This window comes from Schistocerca americana, chromosome 1 (genome assembly GCF_021461395.2).
Source record: "Schistocerca americana isolate TAMUIC-IGC-003095 chromosome 1, iqSchAmer2.1, whole genome shotgun sequence".
NCBI classification, from domain to species: Eukaryota; Metazoa; Arthropoda; class Insecta; order Orthoptera; family Acrididae; genus Schistocerca; species Schistocerca americana.
Genome location: NC_060119.1, coordinates 1,127,198,838 through 1,127,215,620, shown reverse-complemented (window position 1 = coordinate 1,127,215,620; position 16,783 = coordinate 1,127,198,838). Strand labels below are relative to the sequence as shown.

General features: G+C 42.5%; 1 protein-coding gene across 1 annotated transcript in view; it reads left to right on the top strand.

The window, feature by feature from the left end:
• Positions 1 to 837: 837 nt before the first annotated feature.
• The window catches only part of LOC124619064 (phytanoyl-CoA dioxygenase, peroxisomal-like), a 110,937-nt gene continuing 94,991 nt past the window's right edge, over positions 838 to 16,783 (top strand). The window contains exon 1 of the mRNA XM_047145398.1: positions 838 to 916. The gene's annotated coding sequence lies outside the window, so the exon portion shown is untranslated. The remainder of the gene's footprint in view (positions 917 to 16,783) is intronic.

Sequence of the window (16,783 nt, the reverse complement as noted above, 5' to 3'; positions counted from 1 at the left end):
AGGCTGACGATGAAAAAATATGTCTGCCTGGAAAAGATAAATCTGTTGACATCAACCAAACACGCGTTTAAGTGTAAGGATGTTTTTTCTTAAAGTATTTGTCTGCGGTGTCGCTCGATGTGAAAGAGAAACGCGGACGGTCAACAGTACCGGCAATATGAAAACGGAAGCTCTTCAAATGTGCTGTTACGGAAGAATGGTGGAGGTTACATGAGTAGATCGAGTGCATGATGACTAGGTAGTGAACCTAACTGAAGGGAAACCAGCTTTACGGCACATATTGGACAAAGGAAGCGACAGTTGATGGACACACCCTGAGGTGTGGCGCAGTCATTAAATGCGTAACGTTGGAAAGCGTGGGTGGAAAAAATTGTATGGCAGGTTCAAGTGGGTGTGGGCCGCAGCAGCAGGAACGCGGGGTCTCTGGCTGCGTCACTCTGACGACAGCGACAGCCCAAACATTACTAAACAGCATTCATGTAGTTTGTTAGTGATATAGCGTGCCGTCTTCTTGGTGGGACTTACAGAACACTACGAATGACTGAATGTGTCCACCTGGTCATTTAGCAAAAAGTTCATCTCGCTAGCTATAAGTGTCTCCCTCGCTCTCTCTCTTTTCAGTCGCCTTGCTGCTATCGACATTTCCTTCATTAGCATTTAATCTCTCTGTCTTATCGCACTAATGATAGTGCTGAAGCCATACTCTGAAGCGTAAATAAACACTCCTGATAAAGTTACTTTCGAAAGTATGAAAGTTCAAACTGATAAAATCCATTATCAACGAGAGCTGACCACGCACGAATCGATGAGAGTCTGGCGAGTGCGTCCCTAGGAGTGGGCAGTCGACACGGATCCTGGACCGGTGGCGTATGTGTCTGACGAGTCCGCAGGGGTACCGCTGCCTGCCGCCCACACCGTGAGTACACCCAACTTCTCTTCCGCATCACACTGCAATGTATCCGCCTCTATGTTGTTGTATCTTTGATGATTCCGCGTAGTTCGTCCTCATTTCCTCTCTTTTCTGTTTTGTACCACTCCCTACACCTGCTCTCTTTCAGTCCGGTATTTATCAAACGTTGTGGATACGTTTCTCTCATGTTGTTGTAGTCTTCAATCCGAAGATTCTGTTGAAGCAACTCTCCACGCCACTCTATCCTATGCGAGACTCCCCATCTCCAGATAACTACTGCGACCGACGTCCATTTGGAGCTGCATACTGTGCACATACCTTGATCTGCCTCTACAATGTTTAACTCCCGCTACGTTCCAGGATTTGAGTTGGTGTGATTGTGCCAGTGATCATGGCTTTGATTGGAAGAGAGCGAATGCAGACTGGTTCTTACTTGTTTTATTGCATTTCTACGTCCAACCACATTCGCTTCGACTAATTTTCGTATGGGCGCTGATAACCTCGACATTGAGCGCTCTTAACTCACCCACCCATGCATCCACACACACACACACACACACACACACACACACACAGGCACACACATACTTCCCCGCCTTACTAAACTGACGATTCCTCGACACTACCTCGCTGATAACCCGCCATTGAGCGCCCATGAGCACTAAACTGAACTCGATACCACAAGATACGTCCCATCAACTGGTCTGTTCCTCTAGTCGAGTTTCACCATAAATCCTCCAACATCTCACGTTTCAAAACTTTCTGTTCTCTTCCTGTCTGAACTTAATAGTCCTCATTCCACTTTCGTACAGGGCCACAATACAGACAAATAGTGTAAAGATGGCGCCGGTAGAATTGTGTGTGGGATACTCCAAAACCAGTTGAAAATAAATGACTCTTCGTGGAGAAAGTGTAAAAAACTTGTAGTCAATCTGATGTAGATATAACAGATTATCACAACAAAGTAAAACCCTTTGGCATAGGTGAAAACTCTGAAAACTTTACAAAATCATTAAAAGTTTCTGTGGAGGATGTAGATAACGCTATTCCAACATTAAGAAACAAAAAATCTGCAAGGTGTGATGGAATACCCACCAAAGTTATTAAAGTGGTACTCAATAGAATTGCAAACCCACTAGCTCAATTAATACAATTCCAAAACGTAATGTACTTTGTGGATAGCCCTCGTATCTTAGTGGAAGATCAGGATTTGGAAAAAATTCCCAAATCTGTGATCACTACCCTCAGTACCTTAGAAACTTGGTTTCAGCTGAATGGGTTGAGTCTAAACGTATCTAAGACTCATGTGTTGCAGTTCCAAACCAGTCAGTCAAAATGTGAGCAGATTAAGATTGTACACAACAACCAAGATATGGAAGAAGTTGACTCAGTCAAATTCTTAAGTTGAAATGCAGATAAAAATTTCAGCTGGCAGGCTCACATTGAATATCTGGCAAACAAACTGAGCAGCTTTGCATTTGCAATGCAAATATTATTAACTGCAACTGACATGGACACAAGAAAAGTAGCATACACAAGCTACTTCGAATCTATTATTAGGTATGGTATTGTTTTTTGGGGTAACTCGAGAAATATAGTGCAGATACTAAAAATACAGAAAAAATCTTTCAAAATATCTGCACTACAAATCACAGAGAACCATGTCGACCATTATTTAGGAAACTTAAAATATTAACTCTGCCATCCTTATGCATACACTACTGGCCATTAAAATTGCCAGACCAAGAGGAAATGCAGGTAATAAACGGGTATTCATTGGACAAATATATTATACTAGAACTGACATGTGATTACATTTTCACCCAATTTGGGTGCATAGATCCTGAGAAATCAGTACCCAGAACAACCACCTCTGGCCATAATAACGGCCTTGATACGCCTGGGCATTGAGTCAAACATAGCTTGGATGGCGTGTACAGGTACAGCTGCCCATGTAGCTTCAACACGGTACCACAGTATATCAAGAGTAGTGACTGGCGTATTGTGACGAGCCAGTTGCTCGGCCACCATTGACCAGACTTTTTCAATTGGTGAGAGACCTGGAGAATGCGCTGGCCAGGGCAGCAGTCGAACATTTTCTGTATCCAGAAAGGCCCGTACAGGACCTGCAACATGCGGTTGTGCATTATCCTGCTGAAATGTAGGGTTTCGCAGGGATCGAATGAAGGGTAGAGTCACGGGTCGTAACATGTCTGAAATATAACGTCCACTGTTCAAAATGCTGTCATTGCGAACAAGAGGTGACCGAGACGTGTAACCAATGGCACCCCATACCGTCACGCCGGGTGATACAACAATATGGCGATGACGAATACACACTTCCAATGTGTGTTCACCGCGATGTCGCCGAACACGGATACTACCATCATGATGCTGTAAACAGAACCTGGATTCATCCGAAAAAACGACGTTTTGCCATTCGTGCACCCAGGTTCATCGTTGAATACACCATCACAGGCGCTCCTGTCTGTGATCCAGCGTCAAGGGTAACCGCAACCATGGTCTCCGAGCTGATAGTCCATGCTGCTGCCAACGTCGTCGGACTGTTCGTGCGGATGGTTGTTGTCTTGCAAACATCCCCATCTGTTGACTCAGGGATCGAGACGTAGCTGCACGATCCGTTACAGTCATGCGGATAAGATGCCTGTCATCTCAACTGCTAGTGATACGAGGCCGTTGGGACCCAGCACGGTGTTCCGTATTACCCTCCTGAACCCACCGATTCCATATTCTACAAACAGTCATTGGATCTCGACCAACGCGAGCAGCAATGTCGCGATACAATAAACCGCAATGGCGTTAGGCTACGATCCGACCTTTATCAAAGTCGGAAACGTGATGGTACGCATTTCTCCTCCTTACACGAGGCATCACAACAACGTTTCACCAGGCAACGCCGGTCAACTACTGTTTATGTATGAGAAATCAGTTGGAAACTTTCCTTATGTCAGCACGTTGTATGTGTCGCCACCGGCGCCACCCTTGTGTGAATGCTCTGAAAAGCTAATTATTTGCATATCACAGCATCTTCTTCCTTTCGGTTAAATTTCGCGTCTGTAGCACGTCATCTTCGTGTTGTAGCAATTTTAATGGCCAGTAGTGTATATGAAATTATTATATTTTTGTGCACTAGACGTGAATTATTTGAGAGAAATAATTTTGTCCATTCACATGATACTAAAAACAAAGGAATTTTATGCTCCCCACCCACCGCCTCAGACTGTATGCCCAGGGACCTCAATAAATAGGAATGAAAATTTGTAATAATTTAAAAGGGAACAAGTTGATGCAGATGAGTTTAGGCTCACTTAAAAGAAAGCTATATGAGGTACTGACATCGAAGTGTTATTACTCAGTAGATGAATTCAGGCAGGACGAACTGGAAATTTGAGCCGGATACAAGGTGTTACACATTCCAACAAATATCCTTATAGTGTTGTTATGTATTGTAGTGCTATTATTTATTAATGTGAAAATCATTGTAGCTGTACTATAAGTTTTTTACATGTCTCCTGTACGCAAACCAGTTGGATTGCAAATTTATGTATGAGATGAATAAAACACAATTATCAATTCACAACACAAAATACTTCCATCACTTTAATTTATATTCAGCATTCAGAACATTCTCTTTTTAATAAATTATTTTCCTCCTATTGCTAGTCTACATTCTATATTAAGTCTTCTTCAGTCAGCATCAGTTATTTTGCTGTCGAGATAGCAAAACTCAAACAAATAGCTGGGTCTAAGTGTTTGTGGTGTTATGAAACGAAACGATCACATAAGCTCAGTCGCTGTTAAATCAGGTAACAGAACTCGATTCATTGGTACACTGTCTACACCACACTTGTCCGTCCTGTGCTACGGTACTACTGTGTGGTGTGGGATCTTTACCAGGTAGGATTCACGGAGGACATCGGAAACATACAAAGAAGTGCAGCTCGTTTTGAACGGTCGCGAAATAGGAGAGAGACATGGGTATGAATGCGAGTTGCGACGGCAAGCATTAAAACACAAGCGTTTTCCGATGCAGTGATATTTTTTCATGGATTTTCTATCACCAAATTTCTCCTCCGAATGTGAACATATTTTACTGTCACCAAACTGCACGGGGAGAAACGACCGTCATAATAAAATAAGAAGAGAGATTAGTGTGCTCATTTTTCCTGCGCGCTTTTCGAGAGTGGAACGGCATAGAAACAGGTGGTTCCATTTAACGTACTGCCTCGGCCTGAAGCCTGAATTGCAGGGTATTCATGTAGATGTAGATGCTGGGAAAATGCAGTCAGTGTACAACGGAGATAGCGTACAAACCACTCCTGCGACCCATGCTAGAGTACAGGGTTATTCTAAATGGTGGTCCCATTTTCAAAAATTCGTATGTATTCAAGTACAAATCCAAAAAGAACAAGCTTTATACCAATAAAAAGAGGAAGTTTAAAAGTTTTTGTCGGGCAGCGGCTAGTGGGCGGTGATGGTTTCAGAAGCGGCCCGTAGAGTTCGCGCGGCAATAGGACCGTCATTCCATTTCAGTGACAGTTGAGGGTGAGATGGCGACTGAGGAGCACAGGGTTTTCCGCGTTCTCGAGTACGCGAAAAGTGAGTCGCAAATTTCACTGCAGCGGGCATTTCGTACCAAATTCGGTATTCGACCACGAAGTCGCAAAAGTACCCCGTGCGAAACGTGGAAGTAACAAACCTGTAACTCTCAACTGGTTAAAGTAATTTAAACAGACAGGGAGTGTGTGCAAAGGAAAAAGCACAGGCCAACCGCTTGTGTCTGAGGATGATGTCCGATGGATTCGAGAAAGTTTTGTGCGCAGTCCAGGTAAGTCTACCAATAGAGCCAGTCGAGAACTTGGAATACCCCAACCAACGGTATAGAGAGTTCTGAGACGGCGTTTACCGTACAAGCCCAACATATTACAACTTGTGCTGGCTCTCAACCGCGATGACGAAGAGAATCGTCGCGCATTTTCTTGTTATGTGCTAGCAAAGATGGAGGATGACGCATTCCTACAGCATGTAATTTTTAGCGATGAAGTGACGTTCCACCTTAGTGGAAAACTCAACAGACACAATGTTCACATATGGGGTTTGGAAAATCGACATTCATTAGCGCAAAATGAGAGATCAACGTGTTCTGTACCATATCCCGTACAAAGGTTTATGGAGCATATTTCTTTACGGAAAGAGCTCTAACGGGAATCACATACCTAGACACGTTGGAACAATTGCTGTTACCTCAAGCTATGGAAGATTCCCAGGACTTCATTTTCCAACAGGATGGAGCTCTGCCCCATTGGCTCCATGATGTACGAGGGTTTTCCTCAGCACTGGATCGGTCACAGGGGACTTGAGGACCTGGCTGTGCCCTTCTCGCCTTCGAGATCTCCTGATCTCACACCCTGCGACTATTTCTTACGGGGTTACATGAAGGAAGCTGTTCATATCCTGCCTCTACTAAACACACTCAACGATCTGCGGAACCGGATCACTGCTGCCGTGCACTCAGTAACAGCAGATACGCTTTCGCATGTGTGGGACGAGTTCGGCTACCGCGTCCATGTTTGCCGTGCAGCCAACGGTGGCCACATTGAACATTTATAACAGCTGTCACATCTCTAATTATTAATTAATTATTAAAAACGAATTAATTATAAATTATTAAATTTATTAACTTGATATCAAACATTATGGTTAAAAAAACTTTGAAACTTGCTCTTTCATTGGTATAAAACTTGTTCACGTTGGATTTATACTTGAATAAAAACGAAGTTTTGAAAATTGGTCCGTCATTTAGAATAACCCTGCATTTATCGCTCAAGTCTGTGGGATCTGCGCCAGATAGGACCAAAGATACGTACAGAATTTTAACATAGGGGACATTGGTTAAATGCTCTGTGTGACCGTTACATTACACTCGTAAGCAAACGCAACCAATCAGAAAAGAGCAACGGACGCAGCCTGAACCAGTCAGTATCGAACGTTCTGAGTACAGCTCAGACGGCCGTGTCTCAACAAGTACCAGAACTTGTTTCCTCACAGACATTAGTAGGACCATTTTTCCTAGTTTTGCCCAGTACTGTTTCCTGTAAGGATTCGAGACACTTTTAAACACCCTGTGCGTAACGTGGAAGTAACAAACCTGTAACACTCAGTTGGGGAACTGTTGATTAGTTTCACACCTGACTATTTCCCGTCATTAAGAAGCAACTGTCCCGTCCATAGGGCAGCCAAATCGCGCTATCGACAGTGTTTCTGTGACGGTTTCCACGATGGTATAGCTTTTCCCCATCAGGCAGATCTATCATTTGCATTGAATAAGTGTTTGAAACCATACACATGGGAGATCAGCCCTTCGAGATCGATACGGACGTGAGAAAAACTCTGTGTAGGCTGTTTGAATGTACCGATTGCGCTGAGGACATGGCGTCCCATTTTAGCAGGCCGACGAGGGAAAAAATTTTAACCCATAACCGACAATCATCCCGCTAACCCTGTCACGCGAGTCTGGCCGTCACCATTCGTGTAATGGCGTCAGCTCCTAAAACGCGAGTTCGTGGATGGCGTTAAAAATCTGTTTCCGGGAACACAGTGGAATGAAAATTCGTGGTCTGCTTTGCGAAACGTCACAACACACAAAAAAGTTGGCCATAGGTAACTGCTGTAGACGCAGCCCGGCATTTGATTTTTTGATAAACTCCTGTAGCTCTGCGTAGGTTTTTTGGGCTGTAGTCAGTTGTGTGAAGTCAACACCTGCGGAAACTGCATTTGTTCGGGAGAAGTAGTCAGGCACAACATTTTCAGCAGCACCTCACAAGTGACGAATGTCAGCGGTAAATTGGCTGATGAATTCTATACCCCGGAACTACTGTGGTGAGAAAGAGCAGCAGGTCTGTTGAAAAAACCAAGGAAACTGGTTTGTAATCAGTAGAAACTCTCAAGTGGTCTGCCTCTACATCCAGTCTAAAACGCTTAACGGCTTCGTATATCGCCAAAAATTCGCTGTCATAGGCAACAGTCACTGCATTTTGTCTGTGCTTCCTCCAGTGTAAGGGAGAAGAACCCTAGCGGCTGTTGTGTACTATTCACTTGCAATTGTAGGGCTGCTCCAAACACAATTTGGCTAGCATCAACAACAATAGCTAGTAGTGCAGAAGGGATAGAGTGTGTCCTTGTCTTAAACTGGATCCGAAGACCTCGAATGCAGACAACATTGCTCGCCTCCATGTTACTGAGCGTTGTCCTCATAAAATTGGACTATGAGTGCAGTGGCTACTGACACTTGTGTGGCCGCGGTATGGGGCAGACGACACCTACAGAAATTTGCCATACCCAAAAAACGACGCAACTTATGAAAGTTGTCTGGATGTGGAACCGACTGAATCGAGTCAGCCTTACTTTGTAAAGGGTGGATGCCCGAGGGGGCAACCCAGCGTCTCAAAAAATTCACCTCTTGTGTCGAAGCACACATTCGTCTGCAGTCACAGCGAGAAAGTCAGTCAAAAATAATCTGCAGATCTTAGTTGCCTTCAGTGGTGGAGGCTGCGAAAACCGACACATCGTCAAGATACGCGAAGCAGATGGGCAGGCTATGAAGGACTTCGTCGGCGAATTGCTGTCATATTTAAGCCACATTCTTCGGGCCGAATGGCATTCTGTATACTGGGTGGTTGCAATTAAAGTGCAGCTACTCACGAAGGCCCAATCTAGCTGCAATTATCGTACGGCAGCAAAACTTGGTAGACCCTTTAACATGGAACCGATCAATGCTGAAAAAAAATAGTTTCAATTTCGGCCATCAGATACAGATCTGGAGCTGTGAATGTAAGAAAGACGTATAGGTATGGAAATGTTTCAACTTGTAATGGATAAGGAATAGGACATGGGCAGAAAAGTTCAGACATGTGAGAAAGGTTCAAAAATGGCTCTGAGCACTATGGGACTCAACTGCTGTGGTCATTAGTCCCCTAGAACTTAGAACTACTTAAACCTAACTAACCTAAGGACATCACACACACCCATGCCCGAGGCAGGATTCGAACCTGCGACCGTAGCAGCAGCGCGGCTCCGGACTGGAGCGCCTAGAACCGCACGGCCACCGCGGCCGGCTGTGAGAAAGGAATAATATTCATTTTATTATAAACTGCCACTTACACGGTTTGATCAGTGCGAGCACCAAACACGCTGATGAGATGCTGCATTCATAAAACGATGTGACCAACGGTTGCTCACAAGAGTTCCAGTGGAATCTGAGCAACATGTTCCTGTATACTGGCCTTCGGATCAGATAGAGACTGAACATGTGCCTGATAGATGCGTTCTCTTTAGACGTCCCAGAGTCAAAAGCCACATGGATTCAGATCAAGTGATCTTGCACGTCATGCATCTGGAAAACCTCTGGAGATAACACATTCGTGGAAGATTGCGTTAAGCAGCTCTTCAGTGGGCGAGCGACAAAACTTATTTCCCCATCTTGCATGAAATCAGTGATTTCAACGCAGTTGCGCTTTTTCAAAGCAGGAATCATATGTGTAAAAGGAGATCTCAACGTCCAGATGTCATGGTACACCTGACAGGTACTCTGGGTGCATTCCCTTCAAAGAAGGATGAACCAAGAATAAAGGTACTTCTGAACCCACACCAGACAGTCACATATGGCGAGTGTAGTGGCTCTTCATGCACAACACGCTGCTTAACAGTACCCCAAATTCGGCAGTTGTGTATATTCACCACACCCTTTGGTATAAAATGTGCCTCATCACTCTATAGGGCATAGCGCAATCACATGTCATCAACTTCAATCTATGTCAGAAACCGAAGAGCAAATTAAGAACATTCCTGCGGATCATGAAATTCCATTTGGCTCTTGTCCAGGACCATTTGGCTCTTGTCCAGGACCAGAGTAAAATAAACCACAATACTTTCTGTCCTGCTGGCTTTGGGATGGACAATTTTCGTAACACTGCACGAGCACTAGCACTGCCCGGGGCGTGTGCTGTATGGTCAGTTACAGCAACAGCAGCCACGTCAATAACTTCCACCAGGATAGGACGCCTTCTCTTGCCAGGTGCTACACCAAGTTCAACCATGTTTTCGACTTTCATTACCATCTTGTTTAAACCATTTAATGACACCGGGTCTCTCCTTAGTCAATGACACTCAATGCAGCACTGTAATTGCTGCCATTTACATAAAACAGTTACACAAACACCGCCAGATCGCTCTCCACGATAGCCATACTGTTCACTCATGATATGGCTTGTCAAATGACAGCCTGGGTGTCACACTGTCATGTAAACAGTGTACAACGCCAGATTTGGATCTGGTGGCTAAAACTGGAACTATTTTTCCAGTTATTTCGGTTCTGCCTTAACTTATTAGCATATCTACCGAGTTTCGCTGCCATGCGATAGTTATAGCCCACAAAATGAGCTTCTGTGAGTGGCTAAGCTTTAATTATAACCACCTGTATTTGAAGAGGCCAAAGGGCATGACTTCTACTGTCTTTTGTATATCGGCAGCTGTCAGTGTAATCTGCTGATCAGCTGAGCATTTGTTAACACGGCCGTAAACACCTGGAGTTGCGGAATGGGGTAGCAGTGCGATGGTCCCCACAAACATGCCAGGACTCGTATTTCGTCTTTACTACATCTAGGAGGCACGCCCTCAGGCTATCTGTATGTTGAATAATCCCTGCAGAAAATTACTTCTTCGATGTAGTGTGTTTTGCAGGCACCAACTGGCGGGCTCTGAAAGCAACTGGCAGTCTGGGTGTGGTAGTGATTAGTTGTTAATATTGTGCCATACTCCGGACAGTGACACGAACTGTTGCGTTGCGATTTCCAAGATCAATGCAGGAATGAGGTCATTCCGTAGGTCACTTATGTGAACCCAGCCCATCTCAAATCCAGCAGTGTGGTTGTTAATGCGTGTGTGCAACACATCGTTGTCTGTGGTAATGTGTGACTTCTCTTCTTCCATGGTTGTCACTTTCCCAATAAGTTCAGTAACAGTGTTCACTATGATAAGAAGTTCATCCAGTAATGGTGATTTCACGTCTTCAAAGGAACACGCAGGAGCAGTGTTTGGCTAGTTATGTGTGTCACGTCAACACGCAGAATTTCAGTAATCAGTCTCATCACCCAGCCCGAGTTGCGCCGCTCGCATGGACACATCTGTGCAGAAGTGAAAGACCGTGCCAAGGATAGGATCAGCAATGTCCGCACTCAAGAAGGTCCGCCAGAACTTTTGAATGAAATCCAGACTTAGTATCTTACTCCCAAAGTAGGTATTGGAGAGTTTTTGGTGGCCATGAGCCAAGATGCAACTGAAGAAGGGTCTTTGACGTTGCTGCTAGGACACTAACATCCAATCCTGTGTCAGTTAAATACGTTCGTGCATTGCAGGTGTCCTGACTGTACAAACAGTGTGCTGTAGGAAAAACGCGAACAGACATCTCAAGGGCAGTCACATTTCCAATACATGAATGAGATCTGCTTTTTCGTGTTGCAGGGTTCTCTGTGGGCTTTGGGTCATATGATGAGGAACCGTCTTTACTGGAGTGTAGGCACTTCTGAGCAGTCAGTTGTGCATCGTTCCAGTCGCTGTGCGCGTCTGCAATCACTTACCCGATCATTTGTTAGGAGATGTGAATATGTTACAGCAAACTGGAGTGCTAATATTTACAGGGTTAATACACTATCAGAATGAAACATAGTTATGCACTTTTAATAAATTTATGATACAAGAAATACCTAATCACGACTCTTGTGACCACGTGCTGTCAAAACTGGAGTCTGACAAACATTTTTACTTAAGCTGGCCCAACAGTCTCTATTAGGATAGTTAGCTGTAAAGCAGAACGAACTACCTACCAAAAAGTCTTTCAGACTCTGTTTCTAATACTGGCTGGCAATTTATTGATAATATGTGTTCCAGTAGACTGGACCCCTTTTCGGACCAAGGTAAGTGATTTGAGGTCTTTGTGTAGGTTCTTATTCTTATTGTTCTTATGTAGACTGCTCTTATTCCTAGTATTGATGCTATATATTGAGCTGTTGGTTGAAAATGGAGACATATTATTTGCAACAAATTTCATCAAGGAATAAAAATAATGAGAAGCAATGGCTAGAATAACCAGTTCCTTGAACAGGTTTCTGCATGATGTTCTTCAGTTTATACCACAAATAAGTTTTATTACACACTTATTCACTCTAACAACTATCACTCGGTTTGACTAGTTACCCCAGAATATGATCCTATATGACATAATAGAATGAAAGTAAGCAAAGTATACAAGTTGTTTTAAATTTATACCTCCCACAACTGACAACATTCGCATTGAAGATATAGACTTGTTTACGTGCTTCAGCAATTCTGAGGTATGCCCTTTCCAACTGAATTTATTATCGAGTTGTAATTCCAGAAATTTAACACTGTCAACTTCTTCTATCCGCCTGTGTTCATACACACTTATTGGATGGAAATCTCTCATCAGTGAAAATTTGATTAGCAGCCATTTATAATCCATGCCTGACTTGCTGTTTATTGCAGTGTTTGTATCATCTGAAAACAGACAATAGGTGATGAATGTAGGCTACACAAGAAAAAGCAACAGACCCAAGATGGAACCTTGAGGACCCTCACACGTAATAATTCCCAATCAGATGAAGACTGATTGCTTACTCCACAGCTATTTTGTAATGACACCCTCTGTTTCCTGTTAGTTAGGTAAGACCCTAACTATAAAATTGTTAAGGTTTTCGTGGCAGCTTGTTGACAAACTGCCTATTGGCTTCTGTCTTGGGTTCTTCGGCCGACGTTCATCTGATGATTTTGTTGACGTTTCGCCAGCACAAGTGGTTGAAATTGGCAAAGATTCACCTTCCATTGCCGGTTGTGAAATGGAACCGAGCTCGCGGCCGCACGCCAACGTCCGAGGGCTTCTCTTCGGTCATTTCCGGTGCGATTCTTCTCTTGCTGCCTGCGACGGTCGTTCTCTGCAGTCGCAGTTAGCAAGAGAAGAACCGCACCGGAAATGACCGCGGAGAAGCACTCAGACGTTGGCGCGCCAGGTATATATAATATAGTCTGCGGCCGTGAGCTCGGCTCCAGTTCACCATCGGCAATGTAGAGTGAAGCTTTGACAATGCCAACCACTCGTGCTGGCGAAACGTCAGTAAAATCATCAGACGAACGTCGGCCGAAGAACCCGAGAGAGAAACCAACAGGCAGTTTGTCAAGACTAACTGTTTTGCAGCATTGCCAGTGACACCATAATATTCTAATTTACTTAAGAGAATTCTGTGATTCACACGGTCAAAGGCTTTTGACAGGTCACAGAAAAAGCCATCAGCGTCTAATTGGTTAGTTAATGAATTAAGTACTTTCTCACTGTACTTGTAAATAGCCTTCTCCATACTTGAACCCTTATGAGACCTAAACTGTGACTTGGACAATATATTAATTTCAGTCAGAAGCTTAAGAAGAGGCTTGGACGCGACCTTTTCAAATTTTTTGTAAAAGCCAGCAAAAATGAAATTGGTCAATAGTTTGAAGGTATCTCTTTATCTTCCTTCTTGTAAAGAGTCTTAACTTCAGCATACTTTAGCCAGTATGGAAATGTTCGGCTGATAAGATATTGATAACACAAATAACTTAAGATAAAACTCAACTCACATGAACACTTCTTGATGAACTTCATTGATATGTTATCATAAATAATGGAATACTTTGATTTTAAGGATTTTATGATGGATGCAACCTCTTTGATAGAACTGAATCCCATTTGAATTTTACCGAAGTTGTTTGTAGAAACTGGTCTCAGATATTCCAGTGCACTGTTTACTGAACCTGACAACCCCAGACGGTCCCCAGACTGTCAGTAATAGAAACAAAGTACTTGTTTAAGGAATTTTCGACACTACATGCACTTGTTACCAATGTTGCATTTATTTTTAGAGCTATCTGTTCCTCTTCATTTCTGGCCCCATGTGTCTCTGTCTTCACTATATTCCGTATAGTTTTTATTTTGTTGCCTGATGTAATTACCTTTGTCTCATAATAAAGCTGCTTAAATTTCTGGATTAATTGCTTCAATATTTTGCAGTATTCTTTGTAATGCTTTGAAATGCTAACATCAGAGTTGTTGATAGTAGATACAGTTTCCTTTTTGTCCCACATGATATCTTTATTCCTTGTGTCATCCATGATTTATTTGACTTCTGTTTGATTTCAGTTACCACTGGCGGAAAACTATTTTCAAATGAGGAAGTAACTGTGTTAATGAATGCTTTGCATTTTCCATTTGAGTCAGCAGTATTATAAACACCTATCCAGCTAATGCCTTTGAGCAGTCTCCTAACATTCTCAGTTTTTGACAGATTTATTACCCTCCCGTATTCAGATTACAGAGATTGTATATCCTGACAAATTTCAACGTTTAACATAAGATGCTGCGCATCATAATCAGATAGCCCATACAGGTTAATAGTAAAAAAATGACTTACATGTGTTGTGGTTTTTATTGGGGTAGCCACATGTGAGAATGACAATCCACAGTTAAAGAAGAAGAACGTTAACACTAAAGTATTCATGACATGCATGTAACACATAAAAATTATACAAGTAACGCGAGTAAGAAAGGCAGGAAGTCATGGAGGTAAAAAAAGGGAGTTGTCATTACGTGACAAACTTAAAGTCGATGTCGCTGGTGATATCTGTCGGCTTTTGTGGTTGCATCCGAAATAGCATATGGTCTTCTGATTGTGTCGAGACATAGTTGTTTCATCAAAAATGTCAGTTTGCTTCATTTATGTGCGTACTAATCGATCCTACTGTAATCAAAAGATTAAGGGGCTCCGGAAAGGCTCAAAATCATGAAAAGTTCAATTTTTACTTTTTTGCGTTTTCTGAATCTGCAGACTATTTCCTTTTAATAGATATATAATTTATTCAATTCCAAAGACTACAACTATTTTTTGAAATGTGTTCTACATGGGCGTGACCCACTGTGGCGCTGTTAAACTGCTGTCAAATGGTGTTATTATTAACATCCGTGTTCATCAGGTACATTTTAGTGATGTGAGATAAAGTATGTGTTGTGGCTAACCTGTGATGGTTCAATATATATCGCTGGTGTGATTGTCGATTGTTTCATATTTATTTACTCTGTCGTTATCTCGAAAATATTCGTAATTAATTCTGTTTCTTGAGTCTCTGTTTTGTTGAAGTATAATAATGAGTAAAAGTAAAGTTATTAGAAATCCTCTGAAGGCTTTTAAGAAAAGGAGAAATGTTGGAGAGCCAAAGGTATGTGTTATTACTGTAAACAATAAAGACGATAACCAAGTGTGTGAACCTAACCTCTCAAGTACACCTGCCCATAGCAGTCAAAGTGGGAAAGAAAATACTTCACAGAAGAAGCTTGGTTCAATGAGTGAAAACTATGAATGTTTTATGGGCGAATCGGATGTGAATGAAATATTTGATATGTCGGTTCTCAAAGGAATTTTTTCAAACTGTGTAAGATGTATTCATTGTAGTGAAGTTGGTCTGGAACTCTCCATAATAAAGCACGTAGGACTTGCTAGTGAAATACAACTGAAATGTGATAAGTGTTCATACATGACCACCTTTTGGAACAGTGTTGCAGTAACTACAACTGAAGAAAATGGTAGCAAAATCTACGAACACAACATTAGATTTGTTTATTCCTTGCGTTCAGTTGGTAAGGGTGCTACTGCAGGTGCAATTTTCTGTGGCATCATGAATCTTCCAAATCCCCCAACCAAGTTTACGACCTATAATAAATTAATAGGGTCTAAAGTAGATGATGTCTGTATAGAATCTATGAAGAACGCTGTGGAAGAGGCAGTAATGGAAAATAATGGTAACAGAGATTTGACTGCAGCGTTCGATGGTACCTGGCATAAACGGGGACACACATCTCTTCATGGTGTAGTATCTGCCACCAGTGTGTATACAGGGTAAGTTTTAGATGTAGCAGTAATATCAAAGTATTGTAGATGTCCACAAAAATATAAAGGTACACATGAAAATAATTGCAAAGCTATCTATAGTGGCAGTAGTGGAGGAATGGAAGTGGCTGGTGTTGCCAGTATATTCCAGCATTCTGAGGCGTGTGATAAAGTGCGATATGTTAATTACCTTGGTGACGGTGATTCTAAAAGTTTCAAACATGTTCAAGGACTGAAGCCCTATGGTAATGATGTTGTAGTGCAGAAATTTGAGTGTATTGGACACGTACAGAAGCGAATGGGAACAAGACTTTGGCGACGGAAAGCTTCGTACAAAAAACAAAAACTCAGTGATGGTAAAGGGTTGGATGGGAAGGGAAGGTTAACTGACAGTGTAATTGACAAAATACAGAACTATTATGGAATGGCTATTAGGCAAAATACACAAAGTGTCGACGAAATGAAGAAGGCTGTTTGGGCTCTTTTTTTTCATACTTCTTCAACCGATGAAAATCCCCAACATAGCTTGTGTCCCAAAGAAGAAGACAGTTGGTGTAAATATAACAAAGGGTTGCTAACTGGTGAAGTGTACACTCATAAGCATAGTCTGCCTCATGCAATAATGGAGGTGATAAAACCTATTTTCAGAGACTTAGCAGCACCTGAACTGTTGAAAAAGTGTATTCACGGAAAAACTCAAAACCCCAATGAAAGTGTAAATAGTGTTATATGGTCGAGAATCCCCAAGACTGTATTTGTTGGAATAGAAACACTTCACTTTGGTGTGTATGATGCTGTTGCGACTTTCAATGATGGCAACATTGTAAGGTGCAAAGTATTTAGAAATATGGGAATGAAGATAGGTTCT